We start from the raw sequence: 21879 nt of genomic DNA on the forward strand, positions 1-21879 counted from the left end.
CTCCACGACTGTGCTTGTTCCGGCAACACCTGCAGCAGCTGAAGATGGCCCCTGCCTCACTTCCACCTTTGAAATCTTACATGAGGTCACCTAATTGGGGGACTTAATTTACATTTGGAGACTAGAAGAAAACAATTTTTTTAATTTTATAAATTTTTAATATTTATTATTTACATATAATAATTATACATATTTGTGGGGTACAGTGTGATATTTCAATACATGTATGCATTGCAAATTGATACAACACAGGTAGCTAACATGTTCATCACCTCAAAGTTTTATCATTTCTTTGTAGTGATAACTTTTAAGATCTTCTTTTTTAGCTGTTTTGAAATATACAATGCAAATGCCCATTAATCAATAAGTGGATAAAGAAACTATGGTATACATACATGATGGAATACTACTCAGCCATAAAAAGGAATGAATTAATGGCATTTGCAGCAACCTGGATGGGATTGGAGACTACTATTCTAAGTGAAGTAACTCAGGACTGGAAAACCAAGCATCATATGTCCTCACTCATAAGTGGGAGCTAAGCTGTGAGGATGCAAAGGCATAAAAATGATGCAATGGACTTTGGGGACTCAGGGAGAAAGGGCGGAAAGGGGATAAGGGATAAAAGACTATTTTGGGTCCAGTGTATACTGCTCAGGAGATGGGTGCCCCAAAATCTCACAAATTACCATTAAAGAACTTACTTATGTAACCAAACACCACCTGTTCCCCAAAAACCTATGGAAGTAAAATTTTAAAAAAAAGAAGCATACAATGCATTGTTACTTGCTATAGTCACCTTACTATGCAATATAAATCCAGAACTCTTTCTTCCTGTGTATCTGTAACCTTTCCCCATCCTCTTGACTGCCTCCCCGCCTTGGCCTCTGGTAACCACTATTCTACTCTAATTCTGCAAGGTCAACTTTTTTTAGATTCCACCTTTGCAAGAAATCATGTGGTATTTTTCTTTCTGTGCCTGGCTTATTCCCTTTTTTTTTTTTTTTTTTGAGACGGAGTCTCGCTCTGTCACCCAGGCTGGAGTGCAGTGGCGCAATCTCGGCTCACTGCAAGCTCCGCCTCCCGGGTTCACGCCATTCTCCTGCCTCAGCCTCTCCGAGTAGCTGGGACTACAGGCGCCCGCCACCGCGCCCGGCTAATTTTTTTGTATTTTTAGTAGAGACGGGGTTTCACCGTGGTCTCGATCTCCTGACCTCGTGATCCGCCCGCCTCGGCCTCCCAAAGTGCTGGGATTACAAGCGTGAGCCACCGCGCCCGGCCGGCTTATTCCCTTTAACGTTATGTCCTCCAAGTACATCCATGTTGCCACAAGTGACAGGATTTCATTGTTTTTTATAGCTGAAGAATATTCCCTTGTGTGTATATATACCAACTTTTTTATTCATTCGTCTACTGACAGACAATTAGGTTGATTCCATTTGTTGGCTGTTGTGAATAGTCACGTGGTAAACATGGGAGTGCAGATATCTGAAAGGGAACGTTGTAAGCTCTCTGGAAGTACAGAACCAGGTGCGGGAAGGAGGTTGGAAGGGATTCTGAGTGTCAGTCTACCATATTCACCATAGATGATTGTATTAATCTGCAAGGACAGCCATAACAAAGTATCACAGCCTGGGTGGCTTCAGCAACGGAAATTTATTTCTCATAGTTCTGGAGGCTAGAAGTCTAAGATCGTGATACTATCAGGATTAGTTTCTCCTCGATCCTCTCTCCTTGCCTACAGAGAGCTGCCTTCTTAATGTATCCTCACATGACCTTTTTCCTACAGGCATGCACACTCCAGGTATCTCTTCTTATAAGAATACCATTCCTATTAGATTAGGGTTCCACTTTTATGAACTCATTTAACTTTAATTACTTCTTTAGAGGCCCTGTTTCCAAATAGTCATATTGGGGGTTGGGGCCTCAACATATGAATCTTTAGAGGACATAATTCAGTCCATAACAATGAGTAAGACAGACCTCTGCACTGGAAGAATTTGCCCCAGGAGAACAGGTTATAAAAACACATGGATACAGTTGCAGGTGCTAAATGTCACAAATGAAGTATCTAGACATTATGGTGAAAACAGCACAAGATGTAGGTGAACCTTTCGTGATGAGTTATATTTTTCTGTACAGAGCTTATAAGTAGAACTCCTTAACCTTATTAGTTCTTCTTTTCCATTCTAGATGTAGGGTTCTAATACAAACTCTAGTGTTTAATAGTGAGGAAAAGCGATGGTACAAGACGTACCTGTAGGTGGTTGCTGAAATTCTGCACAAACTTCCACTCCTTTGACTTCAAGAGTAACCTAGTTGTGGAAGGAAGGCAAGAGAGCTTTTCTCAATAGCACCCTGTTGATTAATTGAAAAATACATAATAAAAGGCAACGGTATTGAACATTCAATGAGAAATACACTTACATGTGTATCTCCTTTAGGCCTTATCTCAGAATTATCTAGACTTTACAGCTACTATGGTCTGATTGTTTGTATCTTGTTAAAATTCAAATATTGAAATCTAACCCGCAAGATGTTGGTATTAAAAGATGGGGCCTTTGGGAGATGATTAGGTTATGAGGGCTCTGCCATCAAGAATGAGATTAATACTCTTATAAAAGAGGCCCCAGAGAGACACTATCCTTTACAGCATGTTAGGATGCAGCTGGAAGTTCCCATCTATGAATCAGAAAGTGGGCTGTCACCAGAAACCAAATCTGCTGGCACCTTGATCTTGGACTTCAGAGCCTCCAGAACTGTGAAAAATAAATTTCTGTTGTTTATAAATTACCCAGTCTAAGGTATTTTTGTTACAGCAGTTTTCACTGAGTAAGCCAACAGGTGAGGAAACTAAGTGACTTACCACGGATCCCATGGAAGAAAATGGGAGAACTTGGATTTGAATCAGGGCCATCTATTTCCAATGACTCTTATTTCTTGTGCCAGAAATTCTTATCCTCTGTCCTTCTGACTCATCCAAGATTCTAACTCTTAAAGATCATTGCAGGAAGCATCCCAATCCTGCAGTTAAAACCTTTGTACCAATAGCTGACTTTTTTTCCCTCGAATTTATTTCTACTTTTTAATCTTTTTGCCGTCCTTTGAATATTTACCTGTAAAATCATTTGGTGCTAATTTTATTTTTTACATCCTTTCATGCACTGGCTCTGCTTATTTTATTCAGTCTTCTTTTTTCCAATGTCTCTGTTTGTCTTATGCTTATAGGACTTTCTTTCCATGTAACCCTTGATGGCAACTTTGAACTTAGTGTTCAAGACGAAAGAGATCTAATTAAGGCCATGTGCTTTAGACACTCAAATATTCACTTAACACATATTTTTTAGTGTCTTTCACGTGCCATGCTCTGTCCTAGACACTGGGGATTCAGCAGCAAACAGGATGGCCAAAGAACCTGATCTTATTATGCTTATACCCCATGGAGGAAATGGACTGTAAACACATAACTGAATTTTTTTTAAGGTGACCAGTTTAGATAACCATGGTTGTTTTGAAGAAAATGAAACCTGATGATGGGGTAAAGGTGTCTGGTATATGGATTGAGTGGTCAGGGGTTGTCTCTGAGGTGATGACATTAACAAGGCTGGGCCAAGCTACATTAAATTATTTTCATCATCCAAATAGTACATACATAAAGGTAGTTACTGCTTGTGTGAACAAATAAAAAACAAAGAAAAAAAGCCCCAGGTGCTAGTGATGAAAGGTTAAGTAGCTATGAGCAGTAAAGCTCCTGAAGACCGTTGAATAAATTTGGACAAAAATTGACCTTTCTCATTTGATACAATCTCCGCTTTAGTAGGTTTTTTTCTCCTGTTTTCAGGGCACCAGGGATTTCTTTGCAAATCTCCCAGACAGATGAGTGTGAATCCTTAAAACTAAAAGAGATGTGTGGGCCGGGCACAGTGGCTCATGCCTGTAATCCCAGCACTTTGGGAGGCTGAGGCGGGCAGATCACAAGATCAGGAGATTGAGACTATCCTGGCTAACACAGTGAAACCCCGTCTCTACTAAAAATACAAAAAATTAGCCGGGCGTGGTGGCGGGCGCCTGTAGTCCCAGCTACTCGGGAGGCTGAGGCAGGAGAATGGCGTGAACCCAGGAGGTGGAGCTTGCAGTGAGCCGAGATCGCACCACTGCACTCCAGCCTGGGCGACAGAGCGAGACTCCATCTCAAAAAAAAAAAAAAAAAGATGTGTGAATATTCCCTCCTAATAGTGATCAGTAGAGCTCAAGGTTTAGTGTTCTAGAGACCCTGCCATTATACTGAAATTTTGAAATGATTATCGTAATGAGCATTTACATATATAATACATCTCATTATGCTGACAGTATGCTGGCTTCTGATTAAAAGTTGCAGCTAGATTGCTTCAGCCCTTTCTTTTACATGATATTTTCCCTTCAACTAATTTTTGGTTATATGAGTTGTGCTATTTCATATCTAACTAAGCTACGTTCATTTATTAAGCTAGTAATCATCAAAGTCTGTGGCTTAAATTTTCAGTTATAGTCCGTGTAGAAATAAATTGTTATTTGATGATAATACAGATTTTACTGGGTTCATGACTAGAAATCTAGATTATAAAAAATTCAGGCAGTCATACAATATTTACAAATAGCTATATGTTTGCCATTATGTGGCTAAAATGCCCAGACAATTGACTGTTTAGTTTAGTTTTTGGTTTTGGTTTTGTTTTTATTCAATTTTCCTCCAGATGATTCAGAGTAGATGCATCCAAGGAAATCTTTGAATTTTAAGTGCTCAATTTTCATGGCATATTACAAACTTTTACAATCAGCATGAGTCATCAGCTTTTCTCAGAAAGAATAGTTACTCTAAGGACTAGGATCTTGGTTTCTCAGTCAGTATTCTTAGGAATTCTTTGATCTTAATCTTGCCCGTAACCTTTGCTCCTTAAAATGAGCTTCTGAATTTTAAACACAAAATGAAAATACTGAGGAAAACATTAAACAAATAGACGATTAAGACTTTAATGGCTTTATCATTCAGCTAAGTGTTTTCCTTCCTCATGAGGCCAGGCAAAACAAAAGAGAGCTGAAAGGAAAAATCAGACTTTTAGAGACTAACACATCATCTAAGATTGTTTCCTGTGATTTGATAAAGATTGGGAAAAGAACTGCTAAGTCTCCTGTCCTCTTCCGGAATGAAATTTATTCTGAAGGAATCATGCCAGTCAATATTCCCTAGGTTTGAAGTATATAGAATAAATGTCTTTCCAGAGTCACCAAAGGCTTCTGAGCTGATAGAATGGTGTCTTGTGATATGGCAGACAGAGACCTGGACTAGGATTAAGGGGATCAGGCTCTCATGTCAGCTCTGCTGCAAATCGGGGTATAACCCTTTGGGTCTGTGTCTCATTTGAAAATATGATGTGGCTAGACAAGATCATCTTTCAAGATCTTCCATCAAAAATCTATGACGGGCCGGGTGCAGTGGCTCGTGCCTGTAATCCCAGCACTTTGAGAGGATCGCTGGAGCCCAGGAATTTGAGACCAGCTTGGGCACAATGGCAAAACTACATCTCTACAAAAGATACAAAAAAAAAAAAAAAAAATTAGCGGAGCGTGGTAGCACAGCTGTAGCCCCAGCTACTCAGGAGGCTGAGGTGAGTGGATAACTTGAGCCCAGGAGGTCAAGGCTGCAGTGAGCCATGATTCTGCCGCTGTACTCCAGCCTGGGTGACAGAGCAAGACTCTATCTCAATAAAATAAACTCTATGATGCTGTAAAGCTAACAAGAAGTCCAGCAGCTCAACAATACCGTATTGTAAGAAAGGAGATATTTGCTAATGTGATGGAAGAATCCATTATTAAAAAGCATCAGTTGACTTTTCTAGTATTCTGCTATCTATTAAGTGTCATAAATATGAAATAATTACAATATAAAAGATTAATGTGGGGCTGGGCACGGTGGTTCATGCCTGGAATCCCAGAACTTTGGGAGGCTGAGGCGGGTGGATCACGAGGTCAAGAGTTCGAGACCAACCTGGCCAACATGGTGAAACCCTGTCTCCACTAAGAATACAAAAATTAGCTGTGCATGGTGGCACACACCTGTAATCTCAGCTACTCAGGAGGCTGAAGCAGGAGAATTGCTTGAATCTGGGAGGCAGAGGTTGCAGTGAGCTGAGATCACACTTGTGCACTCTAGCCTGGGCGACACAGCAAGACTCTGTCTCAGGAGAAAAAAAAAAAAAAAAGATTAATGCAAGTAATAATGAAATACTGATTGACCTAGGGACAGAAGGTAATGATTATACAGATGAAAATAACAAATTGATAGGCATTGGAGTAGTAACATCTCCTACTGCTCAGACATAGTTCTGTTACCTTTATGGAGCAATAACAAAAAAACTATACTATGCTCTGCCTGTAGGTCTAAATAACAACGTATCTCAAGAGACCTTCTTGGTCAACTAAACATTTAGTCCTCTGATTTTCAGGTTCCTTATTAAAGCATTTGGATCTTGTGGGTCTGACTAATCAGAATGATTTAGAATTTCTTGTTCTTAATTTTCTTATCTATTAAATAAGGGGTTTCACCGTAATAACAGTAAGATTCCCTAAATCTCTAAAATTCTGAAATTTTATATTTTTGAATGGTTTGAAAATCTGGACTCAAAATTAAATTCAACCGATCTAAGAAGTGTATGCCATCAGCTATGCAGAGCTGGAAAGAGAAATACCTTGCCAGTAAGCAAAATGGCTTCCTAAATGTGAAATTATTTCAGGGATCTAAAATAAGACACTTCCGAGTGCTATGTTTTCCCTTCCCTCCAGAAAAATCTCTCCTGTTGCCTTACTTATAGAATTAGAGATTAATCTGTTTAACTTATCTTCTGATAAAATACAAATGCCTCTGGAAAGGTCACGCATTCAACATTGTCAGCCATTCTTTCCTTTGTTGAATGATTTTTTTTTTTTATTTGACCCTGTCTTCTTCCAAACAGGATTTGAAGCTGCTTATTAGGAATGAGTTAAGCAAATGCATTTCTGAGATCAGATCTGATGAAAGCCCACAGGAGCCAGGGAAGAATGTAAGAAGAAGGACGCCACCAGCGAGAAAAGCTCTATGTAAATTTCAAAGGGCTATAAAAGTATTAGAGATCATTACCAATAACAGGGCAAGACTGGATGCTTAAAGATAAACCTGGCCTATTTCCCAGTGACTTCAACAGGTCAAATTACTCTTTCTTCTTCTTATGGGGCTTAATGTTCCTTGTCTAATTCTTTGGACATTTTATTAAGCAGAAATCTATTCATAATTTGTTCTTTACCTTCCTCATGTTGTTTTCTTATTTCCTGAATGGAACAAAATTCTATTAGTCACAGTTCTGCCTCGAACCATATTTACACAGTCTCATGATCTTCCCCATTTCCTAGAAATGCAAAGATCCTTTCTCTGTCTTTGCATAAATAGGTATCTACTAAGCTCAGTAAGGAAAAAATGACTTTAATTTTAAATGGCTCCCTCAACACTGCCAGAGCTTATAGTAGCCCAATGGGGATAGTTCTGGCATAATCAGCAAAGAAAAGTAAAAGTCCATTTTTCAAAGATACAAGTTTTAGCCACACATAAAAGCTGCCAGAAGTTTTTTAATAGGACTATAAAGATTACATATGGTTTAGGTCACAAGGACAACATAAACTTAAGAAAGAAAGGAAAAGGTAGTTTTGAACCATGAGAATTGTTCTGAAAACATCCCACCTTACTGGAAGATGCCAGCCCAAGAAGAAAATCTACCATGGGGGCAGAGAGCCAAGAGAGAGAAGCAGGCTTCTTGGTGTAGGAAGCTGGCCTTTTGGAGTAGCCTTTTTGACCCTGCTAGTAGAACCTAATATTTTATTTATTTATTTGTTTTAGACAGGGTCTCACTCTGTCACCCAGGCTGGAGTGCAGGGATGAGATCACAGCTCACTGTAGCCTCAACCTTCTGGGCTCGAGTGGTCCTCCCACCTCAGCTTCCCAAGTACCTGAGACTATAGGCATGTGCCATCATGCCTAGCTAATTTCTAATGTTTTTGTAGATACAGATTCTCACTATGTTGCCCAGGCTGGTCTCAAATTCCTAGGCTCAAGTGATTCTCCCACTTAGGCCTCCCAAACTGCTGGGATTATAAGCATGAGCCACCCACCCAGCCTATAACCTAATCTTGAACACGTGATTAAACTATTCTATTAAGAAACTTTTAAACCACTACATAACTACTGACCTGCATTAGCAGTCTTCAAAACAGGACTGTGGGATCAGGATTAGAAGTTCTATTTATATGCATTTATCTCACAAAAATGAAATTAGGCTTCATTATTGTATTAGTCTGTTCTCATGCTGCTAATAAAGACATACCCAAGACTGGGTAACTTATAAAGGAAAGAGAGTTAATGGACTCACAGTTCCACATGGCTGGGAGGCCTCACAATCATGGCAGAAGGTGAATGAGGAGCAAAGTCAAATCTTACATGGCGGCAGGCAAGAGAGAGCGTGTGCAGGGGAACTCCCCTTTATAAAATCATCAGATCTTGTAAGACTTATTCACTATTATGAGACCAGCATGGGAAAGACCCACCCCCATGATTCAGTTACCTCTCACCAGGTCCCTCCCACCACACATGGGAATTATGGGAGCTACAATTCAAGATAAGATTTGGGTGGGGACAATTGTTATTTACTAGAAGCATGGTCCACACTCAGTCACCTATTCTCTAGCCATGTTGCCCACTCAGCATGGGAGGTGTACTGGTGGAAGAATTCCATGAGGAGCTGACAGTGGTAGCCACAAGTACTTCACTTTCAGCAGTTTGAGGCACATGCGCTTCAGCCAGGGGAAGTAGATTTACAGAGGTGTGCTCAAATTTCAGTTAAATCAACCTTCCCAAGTGGAACAACAACAACAAAAAGATGTTGCAAAGAAATCATAGACCAATTCTATCACGTTAATAATGCAAGGACGCACACAAAATGGCAAATCTGTTATTTTGTGACTAGCTAATACAAGCCCTTTATCAGCCACATGACAATTTGTAAAAGAATGTAGAGAAATATATGATTAGAAGTTGGCCAAAATTTCTCAAAAATATTAATGGCTATCTGAAATATAGGTTTATATCCACTCTCACAAATGATCATCCTCACTGTAAATGTATCTTGTGGGTGAGATATTAATTATTGATAGTCTAGAAGCATCACAATTTGCAAGACCCTTAAAGGCTAAGCAGGCAAAGATTATGGGGAGACGGCAGAGTAGGAACCACCAGAATCTATCTTCCCACCTAGACAATGACTACACTGGCAGAATCTGTGCAATATAACTATTTTGAAACTCTGGAGTCTATTGAAGGCTTGCAAATTCCAGGTGAAGGTTAGAACAGTAAATTGCAGTCAATTTCAGCTCTTAGCTCAGCAGCAGCAATCCTATAGGGGGAAGTGAAAGGACACTGGACAGTAACTTGAATCCGTATAAAGAAAAAAAGATCCCAAGAAAGGTAAATACATGCACAGTTATAAAAAGAAGTATTATTGTAACTTTTGTTTGTAATTCCATATATTGTTTTCTACATCGGTTAGGAGGTGGCCAATGAAGTAAAAAAAAATATTAGTTTATGTTTTAGGGCATACAATGTAAAAAGATAATATCACGACATCAATAACTAAAAGAGATGGGAATAGAGTTGTAAAGGAGAAGAGTGTTTGTGTATTATTGAAGTTAAGATGGTATACATTCTAATTAGAGCATTATAACTTGCAGATGTTAAATATAATCCCCAAAGTAATGACAAATAAAATATAGAATGTACAAAAAATGAAATGAGAAGGGAATTAAAACATTTCACTACAAAAAAATACAACCAAACACAAAAAAAGATAGTATCACAGAAAGTGAGGGAAAAAGAAAAGCTATAAGGCACATATAAAACAAACAGGAAAATGACAGAAGTAAGTCCCTTCTTATCAGTAGTTACTTCAAATGTGAATGGATAAAATACTCCAATCAAGAGATAGATCGGCTAAATGGATTTTTGAAAGATCCAAATATACGCTGTCTACAGGAGACTCAATTTAGATACAAAGAAAGAAATAGATTGAAAATGAAAGGATAGAAAAAAGATATTTCATGTAAATAATAACCAAAAGAGGGTAAGTGTGGCTATACTTATGTAAGACAAAATAGACTTCGGATCAAAAAAATTTATAAGAGGCAAAGAAGAGCACTATATGTTAGTAAAAGGTTCAATATGGTAAGAAGATGAAGCAACTATAAACATTTATGTACCTAGTAACAAATTACCAAAATATATGAAGCAAAAATGAACAGAATTGAAGGGAGAAATAGACAGTTTTACAATAATAGTTAAAGATGTTAATAGCTTTCTGTCAATAATGGACAGAACTGAAGGGAGAAATAGTTTTATAACAATAGTCGAGGAAGTTAATAGCTTAATGTCAGTAATGGACAGAACAACTAGACAGAAGATAAGTAAAGAAATAGAGAACTGAACACATAATAAACCAACTAGCTCTAACAGACATATACAGAACACTAACCAACAACCACAAAATACACATTCTTCACAAGTGCACATAAGACATTTTTCAGGATACAGCATATATTAGGACAGAAATTAAGTTTTAATAAATTTTAAATGATAGGTATCTAAGAAGTATGTTTTCCAACTATAAGTGAATGAAATTAGAAATGAGTAACAGAAGAAAAATTGGAAAACTTATTCAAAATTAAACATCATATTTTTTTTAAGTTAAGGTCACTCTGTCACCCAGCTGGAGTACAGTGCAGTGGCTTAATCATAGCTCACTGCAGCCTTCAACTCCTGGGCTCCAGCAATCCTCCCACCTCAGCCTCCTGAGTATTTAGGACCACAGGCACCCACCACCATGCCTGGTTATTTTTTTCTTTTGTAGAGATGGAGTCTTGCTATGTTGCCCAGGCTGGTCTCAAACTCCTGGCCTCAAGCAATCCTCCCAAAGGGCTGGAATTACAGGCATGAACCACTACCCTGGCCAACAACACACTCAAACAACCTATGGATTAAAGAGGAAATCACAAGGGTGATTTAGTGATGAATGAAAACAAAAATATGGCATACCAAAACTATGGGACACAGAGAAAGTAGTGCTAAGGAGGGAATGTATAGCTATAAACACTAATAGTAAAAAGCAGAACTCAAATCAACAGCTTAACTTTACCATTCAAGGAACTAGAAAAAAAGTTAAACCCAAAGCTAGAAGGAAAGAAATAAGAGTCAAGCAGAGAGAAATGAAATAGAGAATAGAAAAACAATGGAGAAAATCAATAAAATCAAAGACAGGTTGTTTGAATAGATTAAAGAAGTTGACAAATCTTTAGCTAGGTTGACCAAGAGAAAAAAAGAGAGACTCAAATTATTAAAATCAGAAATGAAACTGGGGACTTTATTACTAATTCTACAGAAATAAAAAGGGTTGTATGAACAACTGTATTATAACAAATTGAATAACCAAGATAAAATGGACAAATTCCTAGAAACACAAACCTACCAAGACCTAACCACAAAGAAATAGAAATCTGAACAGATCTATGATTAGTAAGGAGGTTAAATCAGTAATTAAAAAATCTCCCAACAAAGAAAGCCCAGGACCTGATGGCTTTACTGGTGAGTTCTATTAAACATTTAAAGAAGAGCTAACACCAATTCTTCTCAAACTTTTTCTTAAGATTAAAGAAATGGAAACACTTCTTAATTCATCCTGTGAGGACAGTAATACCTTGATATCAAAGTCAGACAAAGATACTACAAGAAAACTACAGACCAATATTTCTTATGAACATTGATGCAAAAATTCTCAACAGAATACCTGAAAATGGAACCCAGCAACATATTAAAAGGAAAATATACCATGTCCAAGTGGAATGAGAACACTGTTCAACATATGAAAATTGATAAATGTAATACACCATATTACTAAAATGAAGAGGGGAAAACCCAAATGATTATCTCAATTGATCCAGAAAAAGAATTTGACAAAATTCCACATTCTTTCATGACAAAAACCCTCAACAAACTAGAAATAGAAGGAAATTACCTCAACATAATAAAAGTAATATATGAAAAATGTACAGTGAACATAATACTCAAAAGTGAAAGACCAAAAGCTTTTCCTCTAAGATCAGACCTAAGACAGGGACATCTGCCTTCATCACTTCTATTCAAAACAGTACTGAAAGTTCTAGCCAGAGCAATTAGGCAAGAAAAAGCAATAAAAAGCGTCCATATTGACACTTCCTTTAAAATGGAGGGGGCATGTGTGTGGATGGGTGTGTGTGTGTGTGTGTGTGTGTGTGTGTGTGTGTGTATCTCTGATTTCATATTGACCATTCTTCCATTAGATAAAGGAATAATATTTTTTCAGCCCGTTCTCCTCCTTTGAACGTTGTATGAAAAGAAAGTAAAAGTTACCAAAGCAAATTCAAGAAATTAAGAAGAAACAGAATTGTTCTTCCTCAAAGAAGAAAGTTAAATCATCTTTGAGAACAATTTGGGTGGTCTGAACTTTCTGGAAGCATTTGTATAAGACTGGATTTGCCTGTTGCAATATTTGTTAGAACTAGCTATTAAAATTATTTTGACCTGGTCGTAGTTCTTCACTTTCCCCTTCTCTGTTTTCTCCTCTTCCTTCTTTTTTAGGGTGGTAGAATAGAGTTTTATATAATTATAGATTCAGCATCTTTAATGATTATAGGTCCCTTTGGTTTTCTATTTCTTCCTGACTCAGTTATGCAAAATTATATTTTCCTTGGAAATTGTTCATTTTATATAAATGTTCAAATTTGTTTGTATAAAGTCTATATGATTCTTTTTATTATTTTGATATCTGCTTTATCTTAGTTTATCTTCCATTTCATCTTAATATATTTATTTGTACTGTCTCCTTTTTAATTTTTTAAAAATTTCCCCCAAATATATCTATTGTATTAAACAAAATATTTGATTTGGTTGATTTTCTCTATTGTATTTAACAGGAAGAAAAACTTATTTCCAAAAAAAAAAAAAAAGCATCCAAACTGGAAAGGAAGAAGTTAAATTATCTCCATTCACAGGTAATATAATCTTACAGGTAGAAAACTTTAAAGATTCCAGAAAAAATTGTTAGAATAAACAAAACCAGCAAAGTACCTGGATACAAAGACAACATACAAAATTAGTTGCATTTCTATACACTAACAATGAACAACCCAGAAAAGAAATTATGAAAACTATTCCATTAATAATAGCATCAAAAAATAAAATACTTAGGAATTGACTTATCCAAGGAGGTAAAAGATTTGTACAAAGAAAACTACAAAACATTGCTGAAAGAAATTAGAAAAGACATAAATAAATGGAAATATATATCATATTCACAGATTGGAAGACTTAATTTGTTAAGATGTCAATACTATCCAAGTGATCTACCAGTACAATGCACTCCCTATCAGAATTTCAATGCTGTCTTTTGAAGAAATAGAAAAGTTCATCCTAAAATTCATATGGAATCTCCAAAGACCACAAATAGCTAAAAGAGTCTTGAAAAGGAAGAGCAATGCTGGAGGACTCACACTTCCTGGTTTCGAAACTTACTACAAAGCTATAATAACCAAACTGTGTGGCACTGGCATAAAGACAGATATATAGACCAATGGAGGAGATAGCCCAGAATTAAACCCTCCTGTACATGATCAAATAATATTCGGACAAGTGTGGCAAGGCCATTCAATGGAGAAAGGACACTCTTTTCAACAAATGATGCTGGGATATCTGGATATCTACTTGCAAAAAGTGAAGTTGGACTCTTTCCTAATATACAAAAATTAACTAAAAATTAATTGAAGACTAAATGTAATATCTGAAACTGTTAAACTCTTAGAAGAAAGCATAGGACTTCATGAAATTGTATTTGGCAATGATTTCTTGGGTAAGGTACCAAAGGCATAGGAAATTTTTTAAAAAACAGAAAATTGGACTTCATCAAAGTTTAAAATGTTATGTGTCAAAAGACATTATCAGATAAAAAGGCAGCTCACAGAATGGGAGAAAATATTTGCAAATCATATATCTGCTAAGGCATTAATATACAGACTATACAGAGAACTCCTAAAACTCAACAACAAGAAATGTAAAAACACAATTCAAAAATGGGCAAAGGACTTGAATAAACATTTCTCCGAAGAAGACATATGAATGACCAATAAGCACATAAAAGGATACTTGACATGACCAATAATTAGAGAAATGCAAATCAAAACTACAAAGAGACACCACCTCACACCCATTAGGACAGCTACTATCCCCCCCAAAACACACACACACACACACACACACACACACACACACACAATAATAAGTGTTGGCGAGAATGTACAGAAATAGGAAGCCCAGTATGCTATTGGTGGGAATGCAAAATGGTATGGCTGTTGTAAAAAACAGTATGGTTGTCTCTCAAAAGATTAAAATAGAATTACCATATGATTCATCAATTCAACTTATGGGTACATACCCAAAATAATTGAAAGCAAAGTATCAAAGAGATATTTGTAAACCCATGTTCCTGACAGCATTATTCACAGTAGCTAAAACATGGAAGCATCTTAAGTGTTCATTCACAGATGAATGTGTACATAAAATATGGTACCTACATGCAATAAAATATTACTTAATTTTAAAAGTGAAGGAAATTCTGACATATGCTAAACATGAATGAAACTTGAGGACATTATGCTAAGCAAAATAAGCCAATCACAAATGAAAAATACTGTATGGTTCCACATATATGAAGTATTTAAGGTAGTCAAAATCATAGGGACAGAAAGTAAAATGGCAGTTGCCAGAGACTAGGGGAGGGAAGAATGGGGAGTTATTGTTTGATAGATACAGAGTTTGATTTTTACAAAGTGAAAAGAGTTCTGGAGATGGATGCCTGTGGTGATGGTTGCACAACAATATGAATGTACTTAATACTGCTGAACCATACACTTAAAAATGGTTAAAATGATAAATTTTGTATGTGTTGTACCACAATAAAAAACCAACAAGGCAAAACATTAACGACCCCAACCAATTTTCAGAAGTATTTAAAATCATGTGATATCAATCTAGTACTTTATAACAACATTTCACAAAATTGAATGATAAATATTTAGAATGGCCATATGAGATATCTTAAAACTGAAACCAAGCAAGCCACACAGCAACAGAAGTAACACTCATTCTTCCCATGGTGGTGAAAACTGCTGAAACAATGCACTGGAAATAATACTGTTACAAACAAATACATATTCATCGGTCATAAAATATTGTTGGAAGATGTACAAAAAAAAAACACTGCTATAAAATGGACCAAATTAGAATTGGCACAAGCTAAATGGTTTGGGAGGTTTATTATTCTGTTGGGGGAAAACACAGATGTTGCCAGCATGCTTTACCTGACAGTTTATAGCATTCTGTTTCAGTAATGAACACAGGAAGGACTACTTTTGTGTTTGTGAACCTCTAAGGAAAGGTGTCCAGTAGAATTCAATAGCGAATTCACTAGAAAACGACTTTTATTTAAAAAGGAGAAAAAGCATGCCACACTAACACATCCGTGTTACCTGTGTGGTATGGTTTGGCCATGTCCCCACACAAATCTCATCTTTAATTGTGGCTCCCTTAATTCCCACATGTTGTGGGAGGGACCTGGGAAGATAATTGAATCATGGGGGTGGCTTCCCCTTTTGCTTCACTCTGATTCCCTCTTGTCTGCCGCCATGGAAGATGTGTCTTTCACCTTCCACCATGATTGTGAGGCCTCCTCAGCCATCCAAAACTGTGAGTCCATTGAACCTCTTTTTCTTTGTAAATTACCCAGTCTTGGGTATGTCTTTATCAGCAGTGTGAAAATGTATTAATACACTGTGTTAGTGTAATTCCTGATAGGGCAAGAGTTTGATGGGAATAAATGAACACATTTGAGGAAAGGTTACAAAGATAAATTCCTTTAGTGGAATTTATATAAATATGCTTCAGTGAGATGGGGTGTGACAACAAAATACTTGGGAACCTGTGGTGAACTAAATTATTGGTCTCAGTTCTTTATTTTTCTGCTATAAAATTCCATGCCCTTGACATAGACTTATGGTGGGTGGAGTGTTGTTATCACCCTTGACTTTGGGCTTAATGTGGGACTCATTTTGGCCAATGGGATATTAGAGGCTGTTGCATGAGCACAGGCTTGAAATATGCTTGCCAATTTGGCTTGCCTCTGCTCACTTCTGCAACTGTCATGAGAAGAATATTCCCTGGGTGCTGGTAACCATTAGCCTGATCTCTGTAATATGATGCATGCAGCAGGCCTGCCACCAAGCATCAATCCCAATCACCCACAGCTGGAAGCAGAGTTGCCCCAGACCTGTGAGCAAGAAATCATGCTTATGCCAGAGACCACTGAGATCCTGTTTGTCATCATTGCAGCAACAGTAGGTTAACTCAGTAGCCCATATACAATGTGGTTATCTCAAGGTAAGATCAATGTCAAACATAAAGATCTTCTTCATTTTTCCTTTATGAAAAACATAAATACTACAAATTTGCTAACCTTTTCTGTAATGACAAGTAAATGCCACCGGAATGCAACCTCGCTGGTTATTTTTAAGATAAGTAGGGTGAGGAGCAAGATGGCCGAATGGGAACAGCTCTGGTCTGCAGCTCCCAGCGAGATCAATGCAGAAGGTGGGTGATTTCTGCATTTCCAACCATGGTACCCAGCTCATCTCATTGGGACTGGTTATACAGTGGGTGCAGCCCATGGAGGGTGAGTCAAAGCAGGGTGGGGTGTCGCCTCACCCAGGAAGTGCAAGGGATTGGGGAACTCTCTTCCCTAGCCAAGGGAAGCTGTGAGGGACTGTGCCATGAGGAATAGTGCATTCCAGCCCAGATACTATGCTTTTCCCATGGTCTTCACAACCCATAGACCAGGAGATTCCCTAGGGGGCCTACACCACCAGGGCCCTGGGTTTCAAGCACAAAACTGGGCAGCCATTTGGGCAGATGCTGAGCTAGCTTCAGGATTTTTTTTTCATACCCCAGTGGCACCTGGAATGCCAGCAAGACAGAACCATTTACTCCCCTGGAAAGGTGGCTGAAGCCAGGGACCCAAGTTGTCTAGCTCAGTGGATCTCACCCCCACAGAGCCCAGCAAGCTAAGATCCACTGGCTTGAAATTCTCGCTGCCAGCATGGTAGTCTGAAGTTGATCTGGGACTCTCGAGCTTGGTGGGGGGAGGGGCATCCACCATTACTAAGGTTTGAGTAGGTGGTTTTACCCTCACAGTGTAAACGAAGCCACTGGGAAGTTTGAACTGAGCGGAGCCAACCACAGCTCAGCAAAGCCACTATAGCCAGACTGCCTTTCTAGATTCCTCCTCTCTGGGCAGGGCATCTCTGAAAGAAAGGCAGAAGCCCCAGTAGAGGACTTCTAGAAAAAACTCCCATCTCCCTGGGACAGAGCACCTGGGGGAAGGGGTGGCTGTGGGTGCAGCTTCAGCAGAATTAAACATTCCTGCCTGCTGGCTCTGAAGAGAGCAGCGGATCTCCCTGCACAGTGCTCGAGCTCTGCTAACGGACAGACTGCCTCCTCAAGTGGGTCCCTGACCCCCATGGCTCCTGACTGGGAGATACTTCCCAGCAGGGGTTGACAGACACCTCATACAGGAGAGCTCCAGCTGGAATCTGGGACAAACCTTCCAGAGGAAAGAACAGGCAGCAATCTTTGCTGTTCTGCAGCCTCTGCTGGTGATACCCAGGAAAAGATGGTCTGGAGTGAGCCCCCAGCAAACTCCAGCAGACCTGCAGCAGAGGGGCCTGACTGTTAAAAAGAAAACTAACAAACAGAAAGGAATAGCATCAACATCAACAAAAAGGACATCCATACAGAAACCCCATCCAATGGTCACTAGCATCAAAGACCAAAGGTAGATAAATCCATGAAGATGAGGAAAAAACAGTGCAAAAAGCCTGAAAATTCCAAAAACCAGAATGGCTCTTCTCCTCAAAAGGATCACAACTCCTCACCAGCAAAGGAACAAAACTGGATGGAGAATGAGCTTAACAAATTCACAGAAGTAAGCTTCAGAAGGTGGGTAATGACAAACTCCTCCAAGCTAAAGGAGCATGTTCTAATCCAATGCAAGGAAGCTAAGAACCTTGAAAAAAGCTTAGAGGAATTGCTAACTAGAATGGCCAGTTTAGAGAAGAACATAAATGACCTGATGGAGCTGAAAAACACAGCATGAGAAACTGGTGAAGCATAACAAGTATCAATAGCTGAATTGATCAAGCGGAAGAAGGGATATCAGAGATTGAAGATCAACTTAATGAAATAAATTATGAAGACAAGATTAGAGAATGTGAAGACATGTAATTGTCAGATTTACCAAGGTTGAAATGAAGGAAAAAATGTTAAGGGCAGCCAGAGAGAAACTATCTTCAGAGTGAACAGACATCCTACAGAATGGGAGAAAATTTTTGCAATCTATCCATTTGACAAAGGTCTAATATCCAGAATCTAAAAGGATCATAGATTAAACAAATTTGAAAAAAAAAAAAACTACCTCATTTAAAAGTGGGCAAAAACCATGAACAGACACTTGTCAAAAGAAGACATTTATGTGGCCAAAAAACATATGGAAAAAAGCTCAACATCACTGATCATTAGAGAAATGTAAATAAAAAATACGATGATATACCATCTCACGCCAGTCAGAATGGCAATTATTAAAAAGTCAAGAAACAACAGATGCTGGTGCAGCTGTAGAGGAAGAGAAATGCTTTTATACTGTTGATGGGAATGTAAATTAGTTCAGCCATTGTGGAAGACAGTGTGGTGATTCCTCAAAGATCTAGAAGCAGAAATAGCATTTGACCCAGCAATCCCATTACTGAGTATATATCCAAAAGAAATCATTCTAGTATAAAGATACATGTACGTGTATGTTCACTGCAGCACTGTTCACAATAGCAAAGACAGGGAATCAACCCAAATGCCCATCAATGATAGACTGGATAAAGAAAACGTGGTACATATACACCATGGAATACTATGCAATCATAAAAAGGAATGAAATCATGTCCTTTGCAGGGATATGGATGGAACTGGAAGCCGTTATCCTCAGCAAACTAATGCAGGAACAGAAAACCAAACACCACATATTCTCACTTATAACTGGGAGCTGAACAATGAGAACACGTGGACACAGGGAGGGGAACAACATACACTGGGGCCTGTTAGGGTGGTCGGGGGAGGGAGAGCATCAGGATAAATAGTGAATGCATGTGGGGCTTAATACCTACGTGATGGGTTGATAGGTGCAGCAAACCACTGGGGCACACATTTACCTATGTAACAAATCTGCACATTCTGCACATGTATCTTGGAACTTAAAGTTAAATGAAATTTTAAAAACAAAACAAAACAAAAAAACACTACGTATTGGGTGCTGTGCTTATTATGTGGGTGGTGAAATAATCTGTACACCAAACCCCCATGACATGCAATTTACCTATATAACAAACCTGTACAACCCTAAAGTTCACTGGGTGTGTCCTTTCATGGTGGGCAAGCATAGAATTGGGAAAAGGGGGAATTCTATATTGGCTGTCTACCGCCTGAGCTCTAGGCTAGCCATCACGTTGCAGACAGCCCACTCCTCCATCAGATTAAAGACTCCTTTCTAATATTCACCCAAGTTCCAATGCCTCATCTTTAGCCCTATGCAAAGGAACCTCAACTTCCAAAAGTCTCAGACAATCTCTGCCCCCCAAAGAAGACCATGATTTTACCTCATATAAAACAGTTTAGTTCAATAGCTCTCAATCCCGACTACACATTAGAGTCACCTGGGGAGCTTTTACAAAATTCCAGTGATTGAGCTGCAATCACTGATTCGCACTGATTGAGAGCCTGATTCGCATGTTCTGAATTGGGGCCAGCACATGGCTTATATTTGAAAAGCTGTCCACGTGGTTTAATGTGCAACAGAGTAAAGCAGTTCCAGCTTCCTTGCTCATTGTTTTAGGTTTTCTGCTCTAGTATAAGACTGTATTCTTTTACATAGCTAAAGACATAATCATTCCTTTCACCCACCAAAACAGAATCCCAGTTTATGACCTTTAACAAAACAAATAACAAGTAGAAGCTCTGACATTATTCATTTTCCTTAAAGTCTGCAAAGACCCTATATCAAATTTGTAGGCTGGGCTCAAGGCCAAGTGCTTAAGTTTGTTCTATGTGGGGAGCTTTTCCTAACCCATAGAGAGACCAGTCCCTATATGGGTCTAGGATCATAGTAGTGGGTTGAATCTCAACTCTCTTTTCTAGAACAAACCTCGGGAGATGTGATTTTTCAAATTTTTATTCTTTCCTGATTCACTGCAGCAAACACTGCCATCTCTTCATTTCATTGAAACCTTATCCTAACTTGGCCAGAATGATGCTCAATCAGTCAAATCTCCCTCCTCATCTCTATTCTCTTGCTCGATTTCATTCAAGCCCTCCCCCAGGCTCAGCAATTGGCTCTCAACTTTACCTCCTCTCCACACTTCCTCAAATAAGAAATTCATGGTGAGATCTTTAGCAATTTCATCCACCCTTTATTCTAAGAATTGTGCTCAGTGCTGAGGATATGATGGAGAGTTTATATCAACATGGCCTTGACCTCAAAGGGCTTATACTCTAGTGGGAGGGTACAAATGTATTCATGAAAGGCAACTGTTATAAACACAGGTTACCTTAAAAAAAGAGAGTGGGGGACATATTTCTGTAAGAGCATATAACAAAGGGACATGTCTATTTGGGAGATTAAGGAAGCTCTGACATTTGAGCTGGGATCTGGAGGATGAGTAGGTGAAACTGGCAGGTGAAATGGCTTTGGACCTCCCCAGTTGGTTGGTGAACTCCTTGAAGAGAGACATTGGGTCCAGAACTTTTGTTGTACCCAACCTTCAGCGTCAAGCTTCAGAAGCTCAGCAAGTATCTACTGATGTAAGATTTTCCCAGTAGCAAAACATTTCTGAGGTGACTATCTGTTGTTCTTGCCCATCTAGCACATCTCCTCTAGGTAGAGGAACTAATCCTCCCCTCCAATCGAATGATACCCCTCATCCCAATCCCTCAGCCATTTTCCTGTGGAAGACCATTGTCTCCCATGCCCTGGGCCATGGAGAATGGTTCCAGGATAGGAAAGTGACCAGGTGGGGCCCAGCACAGCTTTTCTCTGGGATTTCTCCATTTGGAGTTGAAGGGACAAGGAGATAAAAAATATGAAATTGAAGCAGCTGGTGGCCCATCCCCTTCCCTACCACATGGAGAAATCTCACACCTTAGTTTTGGACGTCTGGCCTCCAAAACTGTGAAAGAATCACTTTCTATTGTTTTAGGCCACCAATTTGTGGTAACTTGTTACAGCAGTTATAGCAAACGAATATAAAACTCTATGATGAGGGTATAGGGAAACCAATTCTCTCACACACAACCACAGGGTGCTAAATTGGAGGGCAACCTCATAGAGGGCAATGTGGCAATAATAATCAAAATTTCACACAAGACATATCATTTGAATCAGCAGTTCCAATTTCAGGAATTTATACAGTTATACTCAACATGCCTGTAAAAATAAAAATATGTATATGCAAGATTATTCACTGAAGCATTGTTTATAACAAAAAACTGGAAACAATCTAAACATGCTAACCTTTATGTTAAATGAACTTGATTCTATAGGGTGCCATAAAAACAACGCTATTTTTCATCTTATTGTGGAGCCAGCTCTTTTC

Source organism: Hylobates moloch, unplaced genomic scaffold (genome assembly GCF_009828535.3).
Source record: "Hylobates moloch isolate HMO894 unplaced genomic scaffold, HMol_V3 SCAFFOLD_17, whole genome shotgun sequence".
Classification (NCBI taxonomy): domain Eukaryota; kingdom Metazoa; phylum Chordata; class Mammalia; order Primates; family Hylobatidae; genus Hylobates; species Hylobates moloch.